General features: G+C 49.6%; 32 non-coding genes across 32 annotated transcripts; all 32 read right to left on the reverse strand.

Moving 5' to 3' along the window:
- Positions 1 to 366: 366 nt before the first annotated feature.
- On the reverse strand, positions 367 to 531 carry LOC147174544 (U1 spliceosomal RNA). The gene has a single exon (XR_015094966.1). It is a non-coding gene; the product is annotated as a U1 spliceosomal RNA (small nuclear RNA).
- A 389-nt stretch (positions 532 to 920) lies between these two features.
- LOC147174545 (U2 spliceosomal RNA) lies at positions 921 to 1112 on the reverse strand. The gene has a single exon (XR_015095108.1). It is a non-coding gene; the product is annotated as a U2 spliceosomal RNA (small nuclear RNA).
- Positions 1113 to 1436: 324 nt separating this feature from the next.
- Positions 1437 to 1601, reverse strand: LOC147174546 (U1 spliceosomal RNA). The gene has a single exon (XR_015094967.1). It is a non-coding gene; the product is annotated as a U1 spliceosomal RNA (small nuclear RNA).
- Positions 1602 to 1990: 389 nt separating this feature from the next.
- LOC147174547 (U2 spliceosomal RNA) lies at positions 1991 to 2182 on the reverse strand. Its single transcript, XR_015095129.1, has one exon. It is a non-coding gene; the product is annotated as a U2 spliceosomal RNA (small nuclear RNA).
- Positions 2183 to 2506: 324 nt separating this feature from the next.
- LOC147174548 (U1 spliceosomal RNA) lies at positions 2507 to 2671 on the reverse strand. The gene has a single exon (XR_015095027.1). It is a non-coding gene; the product is annotated as a U1 spliceosomal RNA (small nuclear RNA).
- Positions 2672 to 3060: 389 nt separating this feature from the next.
- On the reverse strand, positions 3061 to 3252 carry LOC147174549 (U2 spliceosomal RNA). The gene has a single exon (XR_015095130.1). It is a non-coding gene; the product is annotated as a U2 spliceosomal RNA (small nuclear RNA).
- A 324-nt stretch (positions 3253 to 3576) lies between these two features.
- LOC147174550 (U1 spliceosomal RNA) lies at positions 3577 to 3741 on the reverse strand. The gene has a single exon (XR_015095038.1). It is a non-coding gene; the product is annotated as a U1 spliceosomal RNA (small nuclear RNA).
- A 389-nt stretch (positions 3742 to 4130) lies between these two features.
- Positions 4131 to 4322, reverse strand: LOC147174551 (U2 spliceosomal RNA). Its single transcript, XR_015095200.1, has one exon. It is a non-coding gene; the product is annotated as a U2 spliceosomal RNA (small nuclear RNA).
- A 324-nt stretch (positions 4323 to 4646) lies between these two features.
- On the reverse strand, positions 4647 to 4811 carry LOC147174552 (U1 spliceosomal RNA). Its single transcript, XR_015094968.1, has one exon. It is a non-coding gene; the product is annotated as a U1 spliceosomal RNA (small nuclear RNA).
- Positions 4812 to 5200: 389 nt separating this feature from the next.
- On the reverse strand, positions 5201 to 5392 carry LOC147174553 (U2 spliceosomal RNA). The gene has a single exon (XR_015095083.1). It is a non-coding gene; the product is annotated as a U2 spliceosomal RNA (small nuclear RNA).
- A 324-nt stretch (positions 5393 to 5716) lies between these two features.
- LOC147174554 (U1 spliceosomal RNA) lies at positions 5717 to 5881 on the reverse strand. The gene has a single exon (XR_015095049.1). It is a non-coding gene; the product is annotated as a U1 spliceosomal RNA (small nuclear RNA).
- A 362-nt stretch (positions 5882 to 6243) lies between these two features.
- On the reverse strand, positions 6244 to 6438 carry LOC147174555 (U2 spliceosomal RNA). Its single transcript, XR_015095219.1, has one exon. It is a non-coding gene; the product is annotated as a U2 spliceosomal RNA (small nuclear RNA).
- Positions 6439 to 6762: 324 nt separating this feature from the next.
- Positions 6763 to 6927, reverse strand: LOC147174556 (U1 spliceosomal RNA). The gene has a single exon (XR_015094970.1). It is a non-coding gene; the product is annotated as a U1 spliceosomal RNA (small nuclear RNA).
- Positions 6928 to 7316: 389 nt separating this feature from the next.
- On the reverse strand, positions 7317 to 7508 carry LOC147174557 (U2 spliceosomal RNA). The gene has a single exon (XR_015095084.1). It is a non-coding gene; the product is annotated as a U2 spliceosomal RNA (small nuclear RNA).
- A 324-nt stretch (positions 7509 to 7832) lies between these two features.
- Positions 7833 to 7997, reverse strand: LOC147174558 (U1 spliceosomal RNA). Its single transcript, XR_015095039.1, has one exon. It is a non-coding gene; the product is annotated as a U1 spliceosomal RNA (small nuclear RNA).
- Positions 7998 to 8386: 389 nt separating this feature from the next.
- Positions 8387 to 8578, reverse strand: LOC147174559 (U2 spliceosomal RNA). Its single transcript, XR_015095191.1, has one exon. It is a non-coding gene; the product is annotated as a U2 spliceosomal RNA (small nuclear RNA).
- Positions 8579 to 8902: 324 nt separating this feature from the next.
- On the reverse strand, positions 8903 to 9067 carry LOC147174560 (U1 spliceosomal RNA). The gene has a single exon (XR_015095026.1). It is a non-coding gene; the product is annotated as a U1 spliceosomal RNA (small nuclear RNA).
- Positions 9068 to 9456: 389 nt separating this feature from the next.
- On the reverse strand, positions 9457 to 9649 carry LOC147174561 (U2 spliceosomal RNA). Its single transcript, XR_015095213.1, has one exon. It is a non-coding gene; the product is annotated as a U2 spliceosomal RNA (small nuclear RNA).
- Positions 9650 to 9973: 324 nt separating this feature from the next.
- Positions 9974 to 10138, reverse strand: LOC147174562 (U1 spliceosomal RNA). Its single transcript, XR_015095276.1, has one exon. It is a non-coding gene; the product is annotated as a U1 spliceosomal RNA (small nuclear RNA).
- Positions 10139 to 10500: 362 nt separating this feature from the next.
- On the reverse strand, positions 10501 to 10695 carry LOC147174563 (U2 spliceosomal RNA). Its single transcript, XR_015095220.1, has one exon. It is a non-coding gene; the product is annotated as a U2 spliceosomal RNA (small nuclear RNA).
- A 324-nt stretch (positions 10696 to 11019) lies between these two features.
- Positions 11020 to 11184, reverse strand: LOC147174564 (U1 spliceosomal RNA). Its single transcript, XR_015094971.1, has one exon. It is a non-coding gene; the product is annotated as a U1 spliceosomal RNA (small nuclear RNA).
- A 389-nt stretch (positions 11185 to 11573) lies between these two features.
- On the reverse strand, positions 11574 to 11765 carry LOC147174565 (U2 spliceosomal RNA). The gene has a single exon (XR_015095085.1). It is a non-coding gene; the product is annotated as a U2 spliceosomal RNA (small nuclear RNA).
- Positions 11766 to 12089: 324 nt separating this feature from the next.
- LOC147174566 (U1 spliceosomal RNA) lies at positions 12090 to 12254 on the reverse strand. The gene has a single exon (XR_015095056.1). It is a non-coding gene; the product is annotated as a U1 spliceosomal RNA (small nuclear RNA).
- A 389-nt stretch (positions 12255 to 12643) lies between these two features.
- LOC147174567 (U2 spliceosomal RNA) lies at positions 12644 to 12835 on the reverse strand. Its single transcript, XR_015095145.1, has one exon. It is a non-coding gene; the product is annotated as a U2 spliceosomal RNA (small nuclear RNA).
- A 324-nt stretch (positions 12836 to 13159) lies between these two features.
- Positions 13160 to 13324, reverse strand: LOC147174568 (U1 spliceosomal RNA). The gene has a single exon (XR_015095061.1). It is a non-coding gene; the product is annotated as a U1 spliceosomal RNA (small nuclear RNA).
- A 389-nt stretch (positions 13325 to 13713) lies between these two features.
- Positions 13714 to 13905, reverse strand: LOC147174569 (U2 spliceosomal RNA). The gene has a single exon (XR_015095155.1). It is a non-coding gene; the product is annotated as a U2 spliceosomal RNA (small nuclear RNA).
- Positions 13906 to 14229: 324 nt separating this feature from the next.
- LOC147174570 (U1 spliceosomal RNA) lies at positions 14230 to 14394 on the reverse strand. Its single transcript, XR_015094973.1, has one exon. It is a non-coding gene; the product is annotated as a U1 spliceosomal RNA (small nuclear RNA).
- A 389-nt stretch (positions 14395 to 14783) lies between these two features.
- On the reverse strand, positions 14784 to 14975 carry LOC147174571 (U2 spliceosomal RNA). The gene has a single exon (XR_015095109.1). It is a non-coding gene; the product is annotated as a U2 spliceosomal RNA (small nuclear RNA).
- Positions 14976 to 15299: 324 nt separating this feature from the next.
- On the reverse strand, positions 15300 to 15464 carry LOC147174572 (U1 spliceosomal RNA). Its single transcript, XR_015094974.1, has one exon. It is a non-coding gene; the product is annotated as a U1 spliceosomal RNA (small nuclear RNA).
- A 389-nt stretch (positions 15465 to 15853) lies between these two features.
- LOC147174573 (U2 spliceosomal RNA) lies at positions 15854 to 16045 on the reverse strand. The gene has a single exon (XR_015095131.1). It is a non-coding gene; the product is annotated as a U2 spliceosomal RNA (small nuclear RNA).
- A 324-nt stretch (positions 16046 to 16369) lies between these two features.
- Positions 16370 to 16534, reverse strand: LOC147174574 (U1 spliceosomal RNA). The gene has a single exon (XR_015095072.1). It is a non-coding gene; the product is annotated as a U1 spliceosomal RNA (small nuclear RNA).
- A 389-nt stretch (positions 16535 to 16923) lies between these two features.
- On the reverse strand, positions 16924 to 17115 carry LOC147174575 (U2 spliceosomal RNA). Its single transcript, XR_015095132.1, has one exon. It is a non-coding gene; the product is annotated as a U2 spliceosomal RNA (small nuclear RNA).
- Between the last annotated feature and the right edge of the window lie 40 nt (positions 17116 to 17155).

The raw sequence follows: 17155 nt of genomic DNA on the forward strand, positions 1-17155 counted from the left end.
ACAGAGGCGATCGCAGTCTTAGCCAAAAGGCCGAGAAGCGATGAAGAGGATAACTGACGGACTCAAGTACAGGCTTCTCGGTCTACCAACTCTCACAGTCGGTCATGTTACACCAAGCAGCGCTGCTCTTATGGACACTGAGACGGAGGAAACCTTGTCTGCTGACTTAACCATTCATTATTCACAAGCCTTCACATAAGCAGCTGCAGTCCAACAACTTTTGCAGTCTTCCTGCAGGATGAAAGACCAAGCGCCTGCTGCGGTCCCGGCCAGACTTGTGAAGAAAGCCAGAAGACCATAGTCAAGTCTTGCTCATTTGTGTTAATTGGTTTCAAGACTATCGCTCTTAATTATTGACATACAAGCCAGGGAAGAGCGCGAACGCAGTTCCCCACTATCAGAAATTATGCAGTCGAGATTCCCACATTTGGAGAATTCGCAATGGTCAATGCAGCCGCCAGTGCAATGGCTGCACCTCGCCCTGGGTGAACCACATTCTTGATCATGGTGTCACCCCTGCCAGGTAAGTATGCCTTCCTCAGCCTGGGCACGGGGTCTTGCTTTTTTCCACTCACCCTCTTGGATGACTGTGCTATTCGTACACTGGCGAATGCCTGGCCCAGCATGATGGGCCAGTTTCTCTCAGTGGATTAGAACGGCGTGTGTACTTCGCACAGGGCATTAGAGGAGGTCACAGGCACAACTGCGGAGCATGCAATAGCTGAATGAGCTCAAGTGTCAAGCCTCTGGAACGGGTTCGACTCACCGGATTGGTGGACAGCAGAGTAGATGTGTGTCGGCTACGTCGCCTGCTTCCCAATTTGACGACATGGTTGCTTCCGCCACACCTACTTGTGCGCACGTGAGTATTGCCACAGCCCGTTTTCTCTGTCTAGATTAGCATTTTCGTTGACCAGCGGAGGTGGTGCACCGCTCCTGGAAATACTGCAATACCAGGATGATGCGCGGAATGGGCAAAGCAAGCTCTGAATCCCATCTCCCTGTTCAAAAAAGCAATTTAATATGAAGTCTCCAGATAGGAGACATATCAGATATTAAACTGATAAGAACAGATACTACACTTGATCTTAGCCAAAAGGCCGAGAAGCGATGAAGAGGATAACTGACGGACTCAAGTACAGGCTTCTCGGTCTACCAACTCTCACAGTCGGTCATGTTACACCAAGCAGCGCTGCTCTTATGGACACTGAGACGGAGGAAACCTTGTCTGCTGACTTAACCATTCATTATTCACAAGCCTTCACATAAGCAGCTGCAGTCCAACAACTTTTGCAGTCTTCCTGCAGGATGAAAGACCAAGCGCCTGCTGCGGTCCCGGCCAGACTTGTGAAGAAAGCCAGAAGACCATAGTCAAGTCTTGCTCATTTGTGTTAATTGGTTTCAAGACTATCGCTCTTAATTATTGACATACAAGCCAGGGAAGAGCGCGAACGCAGTTCCCCACTATCAGAAATTATGCAGTCGAGATTCCCACATTTGGAGAATTCGCAATGGTCAATGCAGCCGCCAGTGCAATGGCTGCACCTCGCCCTGGGTGAACCACATTCTTGATCATGGTGTCACCCCTGCCAGGTAAGTATGCCTTCCTCAGCCTGGGCACGGGGTCTTGCTTTTTTCCACTCACCCTCTTGGATGACTGTGCTATTCGTACACTGGCGAATGCCTGGCCCAGCATGATGGGCCAGTTTCTCTCAGTGGATTAGAACGGCGTGTGTACTTCGCACAGGGCATTAGAGGAGGTCACAGGCACAACTGCGGAGCATGCAATAGCTGAATGAGCTCAAGTGTCAAGCCTCTGGAACGGGTTCGACTCACCGGATTGGTGGACAGCAGAGTAGATGTGTGTCGGCTACGTCGCCTGCTTCCCAATTTGACGACATGGTTGCTTCCGCCACACCTACTTGTGCGCACGTGAGTATTGCCACAGCCCGTTTTCTCTGTCTAGATTAGCATTTTTGTTGACCAGCGGAGGTGGTGCACCGCTCCTGGATATACTGCAATACCAGGATGATGCGCAGAATGGGCAAAGCAAGCTCTGAATCCCATCTCCCTGTTCAAAAAAGCAATTTAATATGAAGTCTCCTGATAGGAGACATATCAGATATTAAACTGATAAGAACAGATACTACACTTGATCTTAGCCAAAAGGCCGAGAAGCGATGAAGAGGATAACTGACGGACTCAAGTACAGGCTTCTCAGTCTACCCACTCTCACAGTCGGTCATGTTACACCAAGCAGCGCTGCTCTTATGGACACTGAGACGGAGGAAACCTTGTCTGCTGACTTAACCATTCATTATTCACAAGCCTTCACATAAGCAGCTGCAGTCCAACAACTTTTGCAGTCTTCCTGCAGGATGAAAGACCAAGCGCCTGCTGCGGTCCCGGCCAGACTTGTGAAGAAAGCCAGAAGACCATAGTCAAGTCTTGCTAATTTGTGTTAATTGGTTTCAAGACTATCGCTCTTAATTTTTTACATACAAGCCAGGGAAGAGCGCGAACGCAGTTCCCCACTATCAGAAATTATGCAGTCGAGATTCCCACATTTGGAGAATTCGCAAGGGTCAATGCAGCCGCCAGTGCAATGGCTGCACCTCGCCCTGGGTGAACCACATTCTTGATCATGGTGTCACCCCTGCCAGGTAAGTATGCCTTCCTCAGCCTGGACACGGGGTCTTGCTTTTTTCCACTCACCCTCTTGAATGACTGTGCCAGTCGTACACTGGCGAATGCCTGGCCCAGCATGATGGGCCAGTTTCTCTCAGTGGATTAGAACGGCGTGTGTACTTCGCACAGGGCGTTAGAGGAGGTCACAGGCACAACTGCGGAGCATGCAATAGCTGAATGAGCTCAAGTGTCAAGCCTCTGGAACGGGTTCGACTCACCGGGTTGGTGGACAGCAGAGTAGATGTGTGTCGGCTACGTCGCCTGCTTCCCAATTTGACGACATGGTTGCTTCCGCCACACCTACTTGTGCGCACGTGAGTATTGCCACAGCCCGTTTTCTCTGTCTAGATTAGCATTTTTGTTGACCAGCGGAGGTGGTGCACCGCTCCTGGATATACTGCAATACCAGGATGATGCGCAGAATGGGCAAAGCAAGCTCTGAATCCCATCTCCCTGTTCAAAAAAGCAATTTAATATGAAGTCTCCTGATAGGAGACATATCAGATATTAAACTGATAAGAACAGATACTACACTTGATCTTAGCCAAAAGGCCGAGAAGCGATGAAGAGGATAACTGACGGACTCAAGTACAGGCTTCTCAGTCTACCCACTCTCACAGTCGGTCATGTTACACCAAGCAGCGCTGCTCTTATGGACACTGAGACGGAGGAAACCTTGTCTGCTGACTTAACCATTCATTATTCACAAGCCTTCACATAAGCAGCTGCAGTCCAACAACTTTTGCAGTCTTCCTGCAGGATGAAAGACCAAGCGCCTGCTGCGGTCCCGGCCAGACTTGTGAAGAAAGCCAGAAGACCATAGTCAAGTCTTGCTAATTTGTGTTAATTGGTTTCAAGACTATCGCTCTTAATTTTTTACATACAAGCCAGGGAAGAGCGCGAACGCAGTTCCCCACTATCAGAAATTATGCAGTCGAGATTCCCACATTTGGAGAATTCGCAAGGGTCAATGCAGCCGCCAGTGCAATGGCTGCACCTCGCCCTGGGTGAACCACATTCTTGATCATGGTGTCACCCCTGCCAGGTAAGTATGCCTTCCTCAGCCTGGACACGGGGTCTTGCTTTTTTCCACTCACCCTCTTGAATGACTGTGCCAGTCGTACACTGGCGAATGCCTGGCCCAGCATGATGGGCCAGTTTCTCTCAGTGGATTAGAACGGCGTGTGTACTTCGCACAGGGCGTTAGAGGAGGTCACAGGCACAACTGCGGAGCATGCAATAGCTGAATGAGCTCAAGTGTCAAGCCTCTGGAACGGGTTCGACTCACCGGGTTGGTGGACAGCAGAGTAGATGTGTGTCGGCTACGTCGCCTGCTTCCCAATTTGACGACATGGTTGCTTCCGCCACACCTACTTGTGCGCACGTGAGTATTGCCACAGCCCGTTTTCTCTGTCTAGATTAGCATTTTCGTTGACCAGCGGAGGTGGTGCACCGCTCCTGGAAATACTGCAATAACAAGATGATGCGCGGAATGGGTTAAGCAAGCTCTGAATCCCATCTCCCTGTTCAAAAAAGCAATTTAATATGAAGTCTCCAGATAGGAGACATATCAGATATTAAACTGATAAGAACAGATACTACACTTGATCTTAGCCAAAAGGCTGAGAAGCGATGAAGAGGATAACTGACGGACTCAAGTACAGGCTTCTCGGTCTACCCACTCTCACAGTCAGTCATGTTACACCAAGCAGCGCTGCTCTTATGGACACTGAGACGGAGGAAACCTTGTCTGCTGACTTAACCATTCATTATTCACAAGCCTTCACATAAGCAGCTGCAGTCCAACAACTTTTGCAGTCTTCCTGCAGGATGAAAGACCAAGCACCTGCTGCGGTCCCGGCCAGACTTGTGAAGAAAGCCAGAAGACCATAGTCAAGTCTTGCTCATTTGTGTTAATTGGTTTCAAGACTATCACTCTTAATTATTGACATACAAGCCAGGGAAGAGCGCGAACGCAGTTCCCCACTATCAGAAATTATGCAGTCGAGATTCCCACATTTGGAGAATTCGCAATGGTCAATGCAGCCGCCAGTGCAATGGCTGCACCTCGCCCTGGGTGAACCACATTCTTGATCATGGTGTCACCCCTGCCAGGTAAGTATGCCTTCCTCAGCCTGGGCACGGGGTCTTGCTTTTTTCCACTCACCCTCTTGGATGACTGTGCTATTCGTACACTGGCGAATGCCTGGCCCAGCATGATGGGCCAGTTTCTCTCAGTGGATTAGAACGGCGTGTGTACTTCGCACAGGGCATTAGAGGAGGTCACAGGCACAACTGCGGAGCATGCAATAGCTGAATGAGCTCAAGTGTCAAGCCTCTGGAACGGGTTCGACTCACCGGATTGGTGGACAGCAGAGTAGATGTGTGTCGGCTACGACGCCTGCTTCCCAATTTGACGACATGGTTGCTTCCGCCACACCTACTTGTGCGCACGTGAGTATTGCCACAGCCCGTTTTCTCTGTCTAGATTAGCATTTTCGTTGACCAGCGGAGGTGGTGCACCGCTCCTGGATATACTGCAATACCAGGATGATGCGCGGAATGGGCAAAGCAAGCTCTGAATCCCATCTCCCTGTTCAAAAAAGCAATTTAATATGAAGTCTCCTGATAGGAGACATATCAGATATTAAACTGATAAGAACAGATACTACACTTGATCTTAGCCAAAAGGCCGAGAAGCGATGAAGAGGATAACTGACGGACTCAAGTACAGGCTTCTCAGTCTACCCACTCTCACAGTCGGTCATGTTACACCAAGCAGCGCTGCTCTTATGGACACTGAGACGGAGGAAACCTGGTCTGCTGACTTAACCATTCATTATTCACAAGCCTTCACATAAGCAGCTGCAGTCCAACAACTTTTGCAGTCTTCCTGCAGGATGAAAGACCAAGCGCCTGCTGCGGTCCCGGCCAGACTTGTGAAGAAAGCCAGAAGACCATAGTCAAGTCTTGCTCATTTGTGTTAATTGGTTTCAAGACTATCGCTCTTAATTTTTGACATACAAGCCAGGGAAGAGCGCGAACGCAGTTCCCCACTATCAGAAATTATGCAGTCGAGATTCCCACATTTGGAGAATTCGCAAGGGTCAATGCAGCCGCCAGTGCAATGGCTGCACCTCGCCCTGGGTGAACCACATTCTTGATCATGGTGTCACCCCTGCCAGGTAAGTATGCCTACCTCAGCCTGGACACGGGGTCTTGCTTTTTTCCACTCACCCTCTTGAATGACTGTGCCATTCGTACACTGGCGAATGCCTGGCCCAGCATGATGGGCCAGTTTCTCTCAGTGGATTAGAACGGCGTGTGTACTTCGCACAGGGCGTTAGAGGAGGTCACAGGCACAACTGCGGAGCATGCAATAGCTGAATGAGCTCAAGTGTCAAGCCTCTGGAACGGGTTCGACTCACCGGGTTGGTGGACAGCAGAGTAGATGTGTGTCGGCTACGTCGCCTGCTTCCCAATTTGACGACATGGTTGCTTCCGCCACACCTACTTGTGCGCACGTGAGTATTGCCACAGCCCGTTTTCTCTGTCTAGATTAGCATTTTCGTTCCTGGAAATACTGCAATAACAAGATGATGCGCGGAATGGGCAAAGCAAGCTCTGAATCCCATCTCCCTGTTCAAAAAAGCAATTTAATATGAAGTCTCCAGATAGGAGACATATCAGATATTAAACTGATAAGAACAGATACTACACTTGATCTTAGCCAAAAGGCTGAGAAGCGATGAAGAGGATAACTGACGGACTCAAGTACAGGCTTCTCGGTCTACCCACTCTCACAGTCAGTCATGTTACACCAAGCAGCGCTGCTCTTATGGACACTGAGACGGAGGAAACCTTGTCTGCTGACTTAACCATTCATTATTCACAATTCTTCACATAAGCAGCTGCAGTCCAACAACTTTTGCAGTCTTCCTGCAGGATGAAAGACCAAGCACCTGCTGCGGTCCCGGCCAGACTTGTGAAGAAAGCCAGAAGACCATAGTCAAGTCTTGCTCATTTGTGTTAATTGGTTTCAAGACTATCACTCTTAATTATTGACATACAAGCCAGGGAAGAGCGCGAACGCAGTTCCCCACTATCAGAAATTATGCAGTCGAGATTCCCACATTTGGAGAATTCGCAATGGTCAATGCAGCCGCCAGTGCAATGGCTGCACCTCGCCCTGGGTGAACCACATTCTTGATCATGGTGTCACCCCTGCCAGGTAAGTATGCCTTCCTCAGCCTGGGCACGGGGTCTTGCTTTTTTCCACTCACCCTCTTGGATGACTGTGCTATTCGTACACTGGCGAATGCCTGGCCCAGCATGATGGGCCAGTTTCTCTCAGTGGATTAGAACGGCGTGTGTACTTCGCACAGGGCATTAGAGGAGGTCACAGGCACAACTGCGGAGCATGCAATAGCTGAATGAGCTCAAGTGTCAAGCCTCTGGAACGGGTTCGACTCACCGGATTGGTGGACAGCAGAGTAGATGTGTGTCGGCTACGTCGCCTGCTTCCCAATTTGACGACATGGTTGCTTCCGCCACACCTACTTGTGCGCACGTGAGTATTGCCACAGCCCGTTTTCTCTGTCTAGAGTAGCATTTTCGTTGACCAGCGGAGGTGGTGCACCGCTCCTGGATATACTGCAATACCAGGATGATGCGCGGAATGGGCAAAGCAAGCTCTGAATCCCATCTCCCTGTTCAAAAAAGCAATTTAATATGAAGTCTCCTGATAGGAGACATATCAGATATTAAACTGATAAGAACAGATACTACACTTGATCTTAGCCAAAAGGCCGAGAAGCGATGAAGAGGATAACTGACGGACTCAAGTACAGGCTTCTCGGTCTACCAACTCTCACAGTCGGTTATGTTACACCAAGCAGCGCTGCTCTTATGGACACTGAGACGGAGGAAACCTTGTCTGCTGACTTAACCATTCATTATTCACAAGCCTTCACATAAGCAGCTGCAGTCCAACAAATTTTGCAGTCTTCCTGCAGGATGAAAGGCCAAGCGCCTGCTGCGGTCCCGGCCAGACTTGTGAAGAAAGCCAGAAGACCATAGTCAAGTCTTGCTCATTTGTGTTAATTGGTTTCAAGACTATCGCTCTTAATTATTGACATACAAGCCAGGGAAGAGCACGAACGCAGTTCCCCACTATCAGAAATTATGCAGTCGAGATTCCCACATTTGGAGAATTCGCAATGGTCAATGCAGCCGCCAGTGCAATGGCTGCACCTCGCCCTGGGTGAACCACATTCTTGATCATGGTGTCACCCCTGCCAGGTAAGTATGCCTTCCTCAGCCTGGACACGGGGTCTTGCTTTTTTCCACTCACCCTCTTGAATGACTGTGCCATTCGTACACTGGCGAATGCCTGGCCCAGCATGATGGGCCAGTTTCTCTCAGTGGATTAGAACGGCGTGTGTACTTCGCACAGGGCGTTAGAGGAGGTCACAGGCACAACTGCGGAGCATGCAATAGCTGAATGAGCTCAAGTGTCAAGCCTCTGGAACGGGTTCGACTCACCGGGTTGGTGGACAGCAGAGTAGATGTGTGTCGGCAACGTCGCCTGCTTCCCAATTTGACGACATGGTTGCTTCCGCCACACCTACTTGTGCGCACGTGAGTATTGCCACAGCCCGTTTTCTCTGTCTAGATTAGCATTTTCGTTGACCAGCGGAGGTGGTGCACCGCTCCTGGAAATACTGCAATACCAGGATGATGCGCAGAATGGGCAAAGTAAGCTCTGAATCCCATCTCCCTGTTCAAAAAAGCAATTTAATATGAAGTCTCCAGATAGGAGACATATCAGATATTAAACTGATAAGAACAGATACTACACTTGATCTTAGCCAAAAGGCCAAGAAGCGATGAAGAGGATAACTGACGGACTCAAGTACAGGCTTCTCGGTCTACCAACTCTCACAGTCGGTCATGTTACACCAAGCAGCGCTGCTCTTATGGACACTGAGACGGAGGAAACCTTGTCTGCTGACTTAACCATTCATTATTCACAAGCCTTCACATAAGCAGCTGCAGTCCAACAACTTTTGCAGTCTTCCTGCAGGATGAAAGACCAAGCGCCTGCTGCGGTCCCGGCCAGACTTGTGAAGAAAGCCAGAAGACCATAGTCAAGTCTTGCTCATTTGTGTTAATTGGTTTCAAGACTATCGCTCTTAATTATTGACATACAAGCCAGGGAAGAGCGCGAACGCAGTTCCCCACTATCAGAAATTATGCAGTCGAGATTCCCACATTTGGAGAATTCGCAATGGTCAATGCAGCCGCCAGTGCAATGGCTGCACCTCGCCCTGGGTGAACCACATTCTTGATCATGGTGTCACCCCTGCCAAGTAAGTATGCCTTCCTCAGCCTGGGCACGGGGTCTTGCTTTTTTCCACTCACCCTCTTGGATGACTGTGCTATTCGTACACTGGCGAATGCCTGGCCCAGCATGATGGGCCAGTTTCTCTCAGTGGATTAGAACGGCGTGTGTACTTCGCACAGGGCATTAGAGGAGGTCACAGGCACAACTGCGGAGCATGCAATAGCTGAATGAGCTCAAGTGTCAAGCCTCTGGAACGGGTTCGACTCACCGGATTGGTGGACAGCAGAGTAGATGTGTGTCGGCTACGTCGCCTGCTTCCCAATTTGACGACATGGTTGCTTCCGCCACACCTACTTGTGCGCACGTGAGTATTGCCACAGCCCGTTTTCTCTGTCTAGATTAGCATTTTCGTTGACCAGCGGAGGTGGTGCACCGCTCCTGGAAATACTGCAATAAGAAGATGATGCGCGGAATGGGCAAAGCAAGCTCTGAATCCCATCTCCCTGTTCAAAAAAGCAATTTAATATGAAGTCTCCAGAATAGGAGACATATCAGATATTAAACTGATAAGAACAGATACTACACTTGATCTTAGCCAAAAGGCTGAGAAGCGATGAAGAGGATAACTGACGGACTCAAGTACAGGCTTCTCGGTCTACCCACTCTCACAGTCAGTCATGTTACACCAAGCAGCGCTGCTCTTATGGACACTGAGACGGAGGAAACCTTGTCTGCTGACTTAACCATTCATTATTCACAAGCCTTCACATAAGCAGCTGCAGTCCAACAACTTTTGCAGTCTTCCTGCAGGATGAAAGGCCAAGCGCCTGCTGCGGTCCCGGCCAGACTTGTGAAGAAAGCCAGAAGACCATAGTCAAGTCTTGCTCATTTGTGTTAATTGGTTTCAAGACTATCGCTCTTAATTATTGACATACAAGCCAGGGAAGAGCGCGAACGCAGTTCCCCACTATCAGAAATTATACAGTCGAGATTCCCACATTTGGAGAATTCGCAAGGGTCAATGCAGCCGCCAGTGCAATGGCTGCACCTCGCCCTGGGTGAACCACATTCTTGATCATGGTGTCACCCCTGCCAGGTAAGTATGCCTTCCTCAGCCTGGACACGGGGTCTTGCTTTTTTCCACTCACCCTCTTGAATGACTGTGCCATTCGTACACTGGCGAATGCCTGGCCCAGCATGATGGGCCAGTTTCTCTCAGTGGATTAGAACGGCGTGTGTACTTCGCACAGGGCGTTAGAGGAGGTCACAGGCACAACTGCGGAGCATGCAATAGCTGAATGAGCTCAAGTGTCAAGCCTCTGGAACGGGTTCGACTCACCGGGTTGGTGGACAGCAGAGTAGATGTGTGTCGGCTACGTCGCCTGCTTCCCAATTTGACGACATGGTTGCTTCCGCCACACCTACTTGTGCGCACGTGAGTATTGCCACAGCCCGTTTTCTCTGTCTAGATTAGCATTTTCGTTCCTGGAAATACTGCAATAACAAGATGATGCGCGGAATGGGCAAAGCAAGCTCTGAATCCCATCTCCCTGTTCAAAAAAGCAATTTAATATGAAGTCTCCAGATAGGAGACATATCAGATATTAAACTGATAAGAACAGATACTACACTTGATCTTAGCCAAAAGGCTGAGAAGCGATGAAGAGGATAACTGACGGACTCAAGTACAGGCTTCTCGGTCTACCCACTCTCACAGTCAGTCATGTTACACCAAGCAGCGCTGCTCTTATGGACACTGAGACGGAGGAAACCTTGTCTGCTGACTTAACCATTCATTATTCACAATTCTTCACATAAGCAGCTGCAGTCCAACAACTTTTGCAGTCTTCCTGCAGGATGAAAGACCAAGCACCTGCTGCGGTCCCGGCCAGACTTGTGAAGAAAGCCAGAAGACCATAGTCAAGTCTTGCTCATTTGTGTTAATTGGTTTCAAGACTATCACTCTTAATTATTGACATACAAGCCAGGGAAGAGCGCGAACGCAGTTCCCCACTATCAGAAATTATGCAGTCGAGATTCCCACATTTGGAGAATTCGCAATGGTCAATGCAGCCGCCAGTGCAATGGCTGCACCTCGCCCTGGGTGAACCACATTCTTGATCATGGTGTCACCCCTGCCAGGTAAGTATGCCTTCCTCAGCCTGGGCACGGGGTCTTGCTTTTTTCCACTCACCCTCTTGGATGACTGTGCTATTCGTACACTGGCGAATGCCTGGCCCAGCATGATGGGCCAGTTTCTCTCAGTGGATTAGAACGGCGTGTGTACTTCGCACAGGGCATTAGAGGAGGTCACAGGCACAACTGCGGAGCATGCAATAGCTGAATGAGCTCAAGTGTCAAGCCTCTGGAACGGGTTCGACTCACCGGATTGGTGGACAGCAGAGTAGATGTGTGTCGGCTACGTCGCCTGCTTCCCAATTTGACGACATGGTTGCTTCCGCCACACCTACTTGTGCGCACGTGAGTATTGCCACAGCCCGTTTTCTCTGTCTAGAGTAGCATTTTCGTTGACCAGCGGAGGTGGTGCACCGCTCCTGGATATACTGCAATACCAGGATGATGCGCGGAATGGGCAAAGCAAGCTCTGAATCCCATCTCCCTGTTCAAAAAAGCAATTTAATATGAAGTCTCCTGATAGGAGACATATCAGATATTAAACTGATAAGAACAGATACTACACTTGATCTTAGCCAAAAGGCCGAGAAGCGATGAAGAGGATAACTGACGGACTCAAGTACAGGCTTCTCGGTCTACCCACTCTCACAGTCGGTCATGTTACACCACGCAGCGCTGCTCTTATGGACACTGAGACGGAGGAAACCTTGTCTGCTGACTTAACCATTCATTATTCACAAGCCTTCACATAAGCAGCTGCAGTCCAACAACTTTTGCAGTCTTCCTGCAGGATGAAAGGCCAAGCGCCTGCTGCGGTCCCGGCCAGACTTGTGAAGAAAGCCAGAAGACCATAGTCAAGTCTTGCTCATTTGTGTTAATTGGTTTCAAGACTATCGCTCTTAATTATTGACATACAAGCCAGGGAAGAGCACAAACGCAGTTCCCCACTATCAGAAATTATGCAGTCGAGATTCCCACATTTGGAGAATTCGCAATGGTCAATGCAGCCGCCAGTGCAATGGCTGCACCTCGCCCTGGGTGAACCACATTCTTGATCATGGTGTCACCCCTGCCAGGTAAGTATGCCTTCCTCAGCCTGGGCACGGGGTCTTGCTTTTTTCCACTCACCCTCTTGAATGACTGTGCCATTCGTACACTGGCGAATGCCTGGCCCAGCATGATGGGCCAGTTTCTCTCAGTGGATTAGAACGGCGTGTGTACTTCGCACAGGGCGTTAGAGGAGGTCACAGGCACAACTGCGGAGCATGCAATAGCTGAATGAGCTCAAGTGTCAAGCCTCTGGAACGGGTTCGACTCACCGGGTTGGTGGACAGCAGAGTAGATGTGTGTCGGCAACGTCGCCTGCTTCCCAATTTGACGACATGGTTGCTTCCGCCACACCTACTTGTGCGCACGTGAGTATTGCCACAGCCCGTTTTCTCTGTCTAGATTAGCATTTTCGTTGACCAGCGGAGGTGGTGCACCGCTCCTGGAAATACTGCAATACCAGGATGATGCGCAGAATGGGCAGAGTAAGCTCTGAATCCCATCTCCCTGTTCAAAAAAGCAATTTAATATGAAGTCTCCAGATAGGAGACATATCAGATATTAAACTGATAAGAACAGATACTACACTTGATCTTAGCCAAAAGGCCGAGAAGCGATGAAGAGGATAACTGACGGACTCAAGTACAGGCTTCTCGGTCTACCAACTCTCACAGTCGGTCATGTTACACCAAGCAGCGCTGCTCTTATGGACACTGAGACGGAGGAAACCTTGTCTGCTGACTTAACCATTCATTATTCACAAGCCTTCACATAAGCAGCTGCAGTCCAACAACTTTTGCAGTCTTCCTGCAGGATGAAAGACCAAGCGCCTGCTGCGGTCCCGGCCAGACTTGTGAAGAAAGCCAGAAGACCATAGTCAAGTCTTGCTCATTTGTGTTAATTGGTTTCAAGACTATCGCTCTTAATTTTTGACATACAAGCCAGGGAAGAGCGCGAACGCAGTTCCCCACTATCAGAAATTATGCAGTCGAGATTCCCACATTTGGAGAATTCGCAAGGGTCAATGCAGCCGCCAGTGCAATGGCTGCACCTCGCCCTGGGTGAACCACATTCTTGATCATGGTGTCACCCCTGCCAGGTAAGTATGCCTTCCTCAGCCTGGACACGGGGTCTTGCTTTTTTCCACTCACCCTCTTGAATGACTGTGCCATTCGTACACTGGCGAATGCCTGGCCCAGCATGATGGGCCAGTTTCTCTCAGTGGATTAGAACGGCGTGTGTACTTCGCACAGGGCGTTAGAGGAGGTCATAGGCACAACTGCGGAGCATGCAATAGCTGAATGAGCTCAAGTGTCAAGCCTCTGGAACGGGTTCGACTCACCGGGTTGGTGGACAGCAGAGTAGATGTGTGTCGGCTACGTCGCCTGCTTCCCAATTTGACGACATGGTTGCTTCCGCCACACCTACTTGTGCGCACGTGAGTATTGCCACAGCCCGTTTTCTCTGTCTAGATTAGCATTTTCGTTGACCAGCGGAGGTGGTGCACCGCTCCTGGAAATACTGCAATACCAGGATGATGCGCAGAATGGGCAAAGTAAGCTCTGAATCCCATCTCCCTGTTCAAAAAAGCAATTTAATATGAAGTCTCCAGATAGGAGACATATCAGATATTAAACTGATAAGAACAGATACTACACTTGATCTTAGCCAAAAGGCCGAGAAGCGATGAAGAGGATAACTGACGGACTCAAGTACAGGCTTCTCGGTCTACCAACTCTCACAGTCGGTCATGTTACACCAAGCAGCGCTGCTCTTATGGACACTGAGACGGAGGAAACCTTGTCTGCTGACTTAACCATTCATTATTCACAAGCCTTCACATAAGCAGCTGCAGTCCAACAACTTTTGCAGTCTTCCTGCAGGATGAAAGACCAAGCGCCTGCTGCGGTCCCGGCCAGACTTGTGAAGAAAGCCAGAAGACCATAGTCAAGTCTTGCTCATTTGTGTTAATTGGTTTCAAGACTATCGCTCTTAATTATTGACATACAAGCCAGGGAAGAGCGCGAACGCAGTTCCCCACTATCAGAAATTATGCAGTCGAGATTCCCACATTTGGAGAATTCGCAATGGTCAATGCAGCCGCCAGTGCAATGGCTGCACCTCGCCCTGGGTGAACCACATTCTTGATCATGGTGTCACCCCTGCCAGGTAAGTATGCCTTCCTCAGCCTGGGCACGGGGTCTTGCTTTTTTCCACTCACCCTCTTGGATGACTGTGCTATTCGTACACTGGCGAATGCCTGGCCCAGCATGATGGGCCAGTTTCTCTCAGTGGATTAGAACGGCGTGTGTACTTCGCACAGGGCATTAGAGGAGGTCACAGGCACAACTGCGGAGCATGCAATAGCTGAATGAGCTCAAGTGTCAAGCCTCTGGAACGGGTTCGACTCACCGGATTGGTGGACAGCAGAGTAGATGTGTGTCGGCTACGTCGCCTGCTTCCCAATTTGACGACATGGTTGCTTCCGCCACACCTACTTGTGCGCACGTGAGTATTGCCACAGCCCGTTTTCTCTGTCTAGATTAGCATTTTCGTTGACCAGCGGAGGTGGTGCACCGCTCCTGGAAATACTGCAATACCAGGATGATGCGCGGAATGGGCAAAGCAAGCTCTGAATCCCATCTCCCTGTTCAAAAAAGCAATTTAATATGAAGTCTCCAGATAGGAGACATATCAGATATTAAACTGATAAGAACAGATACTACACTTGATCTTAGCCAAAAGGCCGAGAAGCGATGAAGAGGATAACTGACGGACTCAAGTACAGGCTTCTCGGTCTACCAACTCTCACAGTCGGTCATGTTACACCAAGCAGCGCTGCTCTTATGGACACTGAGACGGAGGAAACCTTGTCTGCTGACTTAACCATTCATTATTCACAAGCCTTCACATAAGCAGCTGCAGTCCAACAACTTTTGCAGTCTTCCTGCAGGATGAAAGACCAAGCGCCTGCTGCGGTCCCGGCCAGACTTGTGAAGAAAGCCAGAAGACCATAGTCAAGTCTTGCTCATTTGTGTTAATTGGTTTCAAGACTATCGCTCTTAATTATTGACATACAAGCCAGGGAAGAGCGCGAACGCAGTTCCCCACTATCAGAAATTATGCAGTCGAGATTCCCACATTTGGAGAATTCGCAATGGTCAATGCAGCCGCCAGTGCAATGGCTGCACCTCGCCCTGGGTGAACCACATTCTTGATCATGGTGTCACCCCTGCCAGGTAAGTATGCCTTCCTCAGCCTGGGCACGGGGTCTTGCTTTTTTCCACTCACCCTCTTGGATGACTGTGCTATTCGTACACTGGCGAATGCCTGGCCCAGCATGATGGGCCAGTTTCTCTCAGTGGATTAGAACGGCGTGTGTACTTCGCACAGGGCATTAGAGGAGGTCACAGGCACAACTGCGGAGCATGCAATAGCTGAATGAGCTCAAGTGTCAAGCCTCTGGAACGGGTTCGACTCACCGGATTGGTGGACAGCAGAGTAGATGTGTGTCGGCTACGTCGCCTGCTTCCCAATTTGACGACATGGTTGCTTCCGCCACACCTACTTGTGCGCACGTGAGTATTGCCACAGCCCGTTTTCTCTGTCTAGATTAGCATTTTTGTTGACCAGCGGAGGTGGTGCACCGCTCCTGGATATACTGCAATACCAGGATGATGCGCAGAATGGGCAAAGCAAGCTCTGAATCCCATCTCCCTGTTCAAAAAAGCAATTTAATATGAAGTCTCCTGATAGGAGACATATCAGATATTAAACTGATAAGAACAGATACTACACTTGATCTTAGCCAAAAGGCCGAGAAGCGATGAAGAGGATAACTGACGGACTCAAGTACAGGCTTCTCAGTCTACCCACTCTCACAGTCGGTCATGTTACACCAAGCAGCGCTGCTCTTATGGACACTGAGACGGAGGAAACCTTGTCTGCTGACTTAACCATTCATTATTCACAAGCCTTCACATAAGCAGCTGCAGTCCAACAACTTTTGCAGTCTTCCTGCAGGATGAAAGACCAAGCGCCTGCTGCGGTCCCGGCCAGACTTGTGAAGAAAGCCAGAAGACCATAGTCAAGTCTTGCTAATTTGTGTTAATTGGTTTCAAGACTATCGCTCTTAATTTTTTACATACAAGCCAGGGAAGAGCGCGAACGCAGTTCCCCACTATCAGAAATTATGCAGTCGAGATTCCCACATTTGGAGAATTCGCAAGGGTCAATGCAGCCGCCAGTGCAATGGCTGCACCTCGCCCTGGGTGAACCACATTCTTGATCATGGTGTCACCCCTGCCAGGTAAGTATGCCTTCCTCAGCCTGGACACGGGGTCTTGCTTTTTTCCACTCACCCTCTTGAATGACTGTGCCAGTCGTACACTGGCGAATGCCTGGCCCAGCATGATGGGCCAGTTTCTCTCAGTGGATTAGAACGGCGTGTGTACTTCGCACAGGGCGTTAGAGGAGGTCACAGGCACAACTGCGGAGCATGCAATAGCTGAATGAGCTCAAGTGTCAAGCCTCTGGAACGGGTTCGACTCACCGGGTTGGTGGACAGCAGAGTAGATGTGTGTCGGCTACGTCGCCTGCTTCCCAATTTGACGACATGGTTGCTTCCGCCACACCTACTTGTGCGCACGTGAGTATTGCCACGGCCCGTTTTCTCTGTCTAGATTAGCATTTTTGTTGACCAGCGGAGGTGGTGCACCGCTCCTGGATATACTGCAATACCAGGATGATGCGCAGAATGGGCAAAGCAAGCTCTGAATCCCATCTCCCTGTTCAAAAAAGCAATTTAATATGAAGTCTCCTGATAGGAGACATATCAGATATTAAACTGATAAGAACAGATACTACACTTGATCTTAGCCAAAAGGCCGAGAAGCGATGAAGAGGATAACTGACGGACTCAAGTACAGGCTTCTCAGT

The sequence above is a fragment of the Leptonotus elevatus genome, chromosome 5, assembly GCF_054856555.1.
Source record: "Leptonotus elevatus isolate MCC_2025b chromosome 5, RoL_Lele_1.0, whole genome shotgun sequence".
Classification (NCBI taxonomy): domain Eukaryota; kingdom Metazoa; phylum Chordata; class Actinopteri; order Syngnathiformes; family Syngnathidae; genus Leptonotus; species Leptonotus elevatus.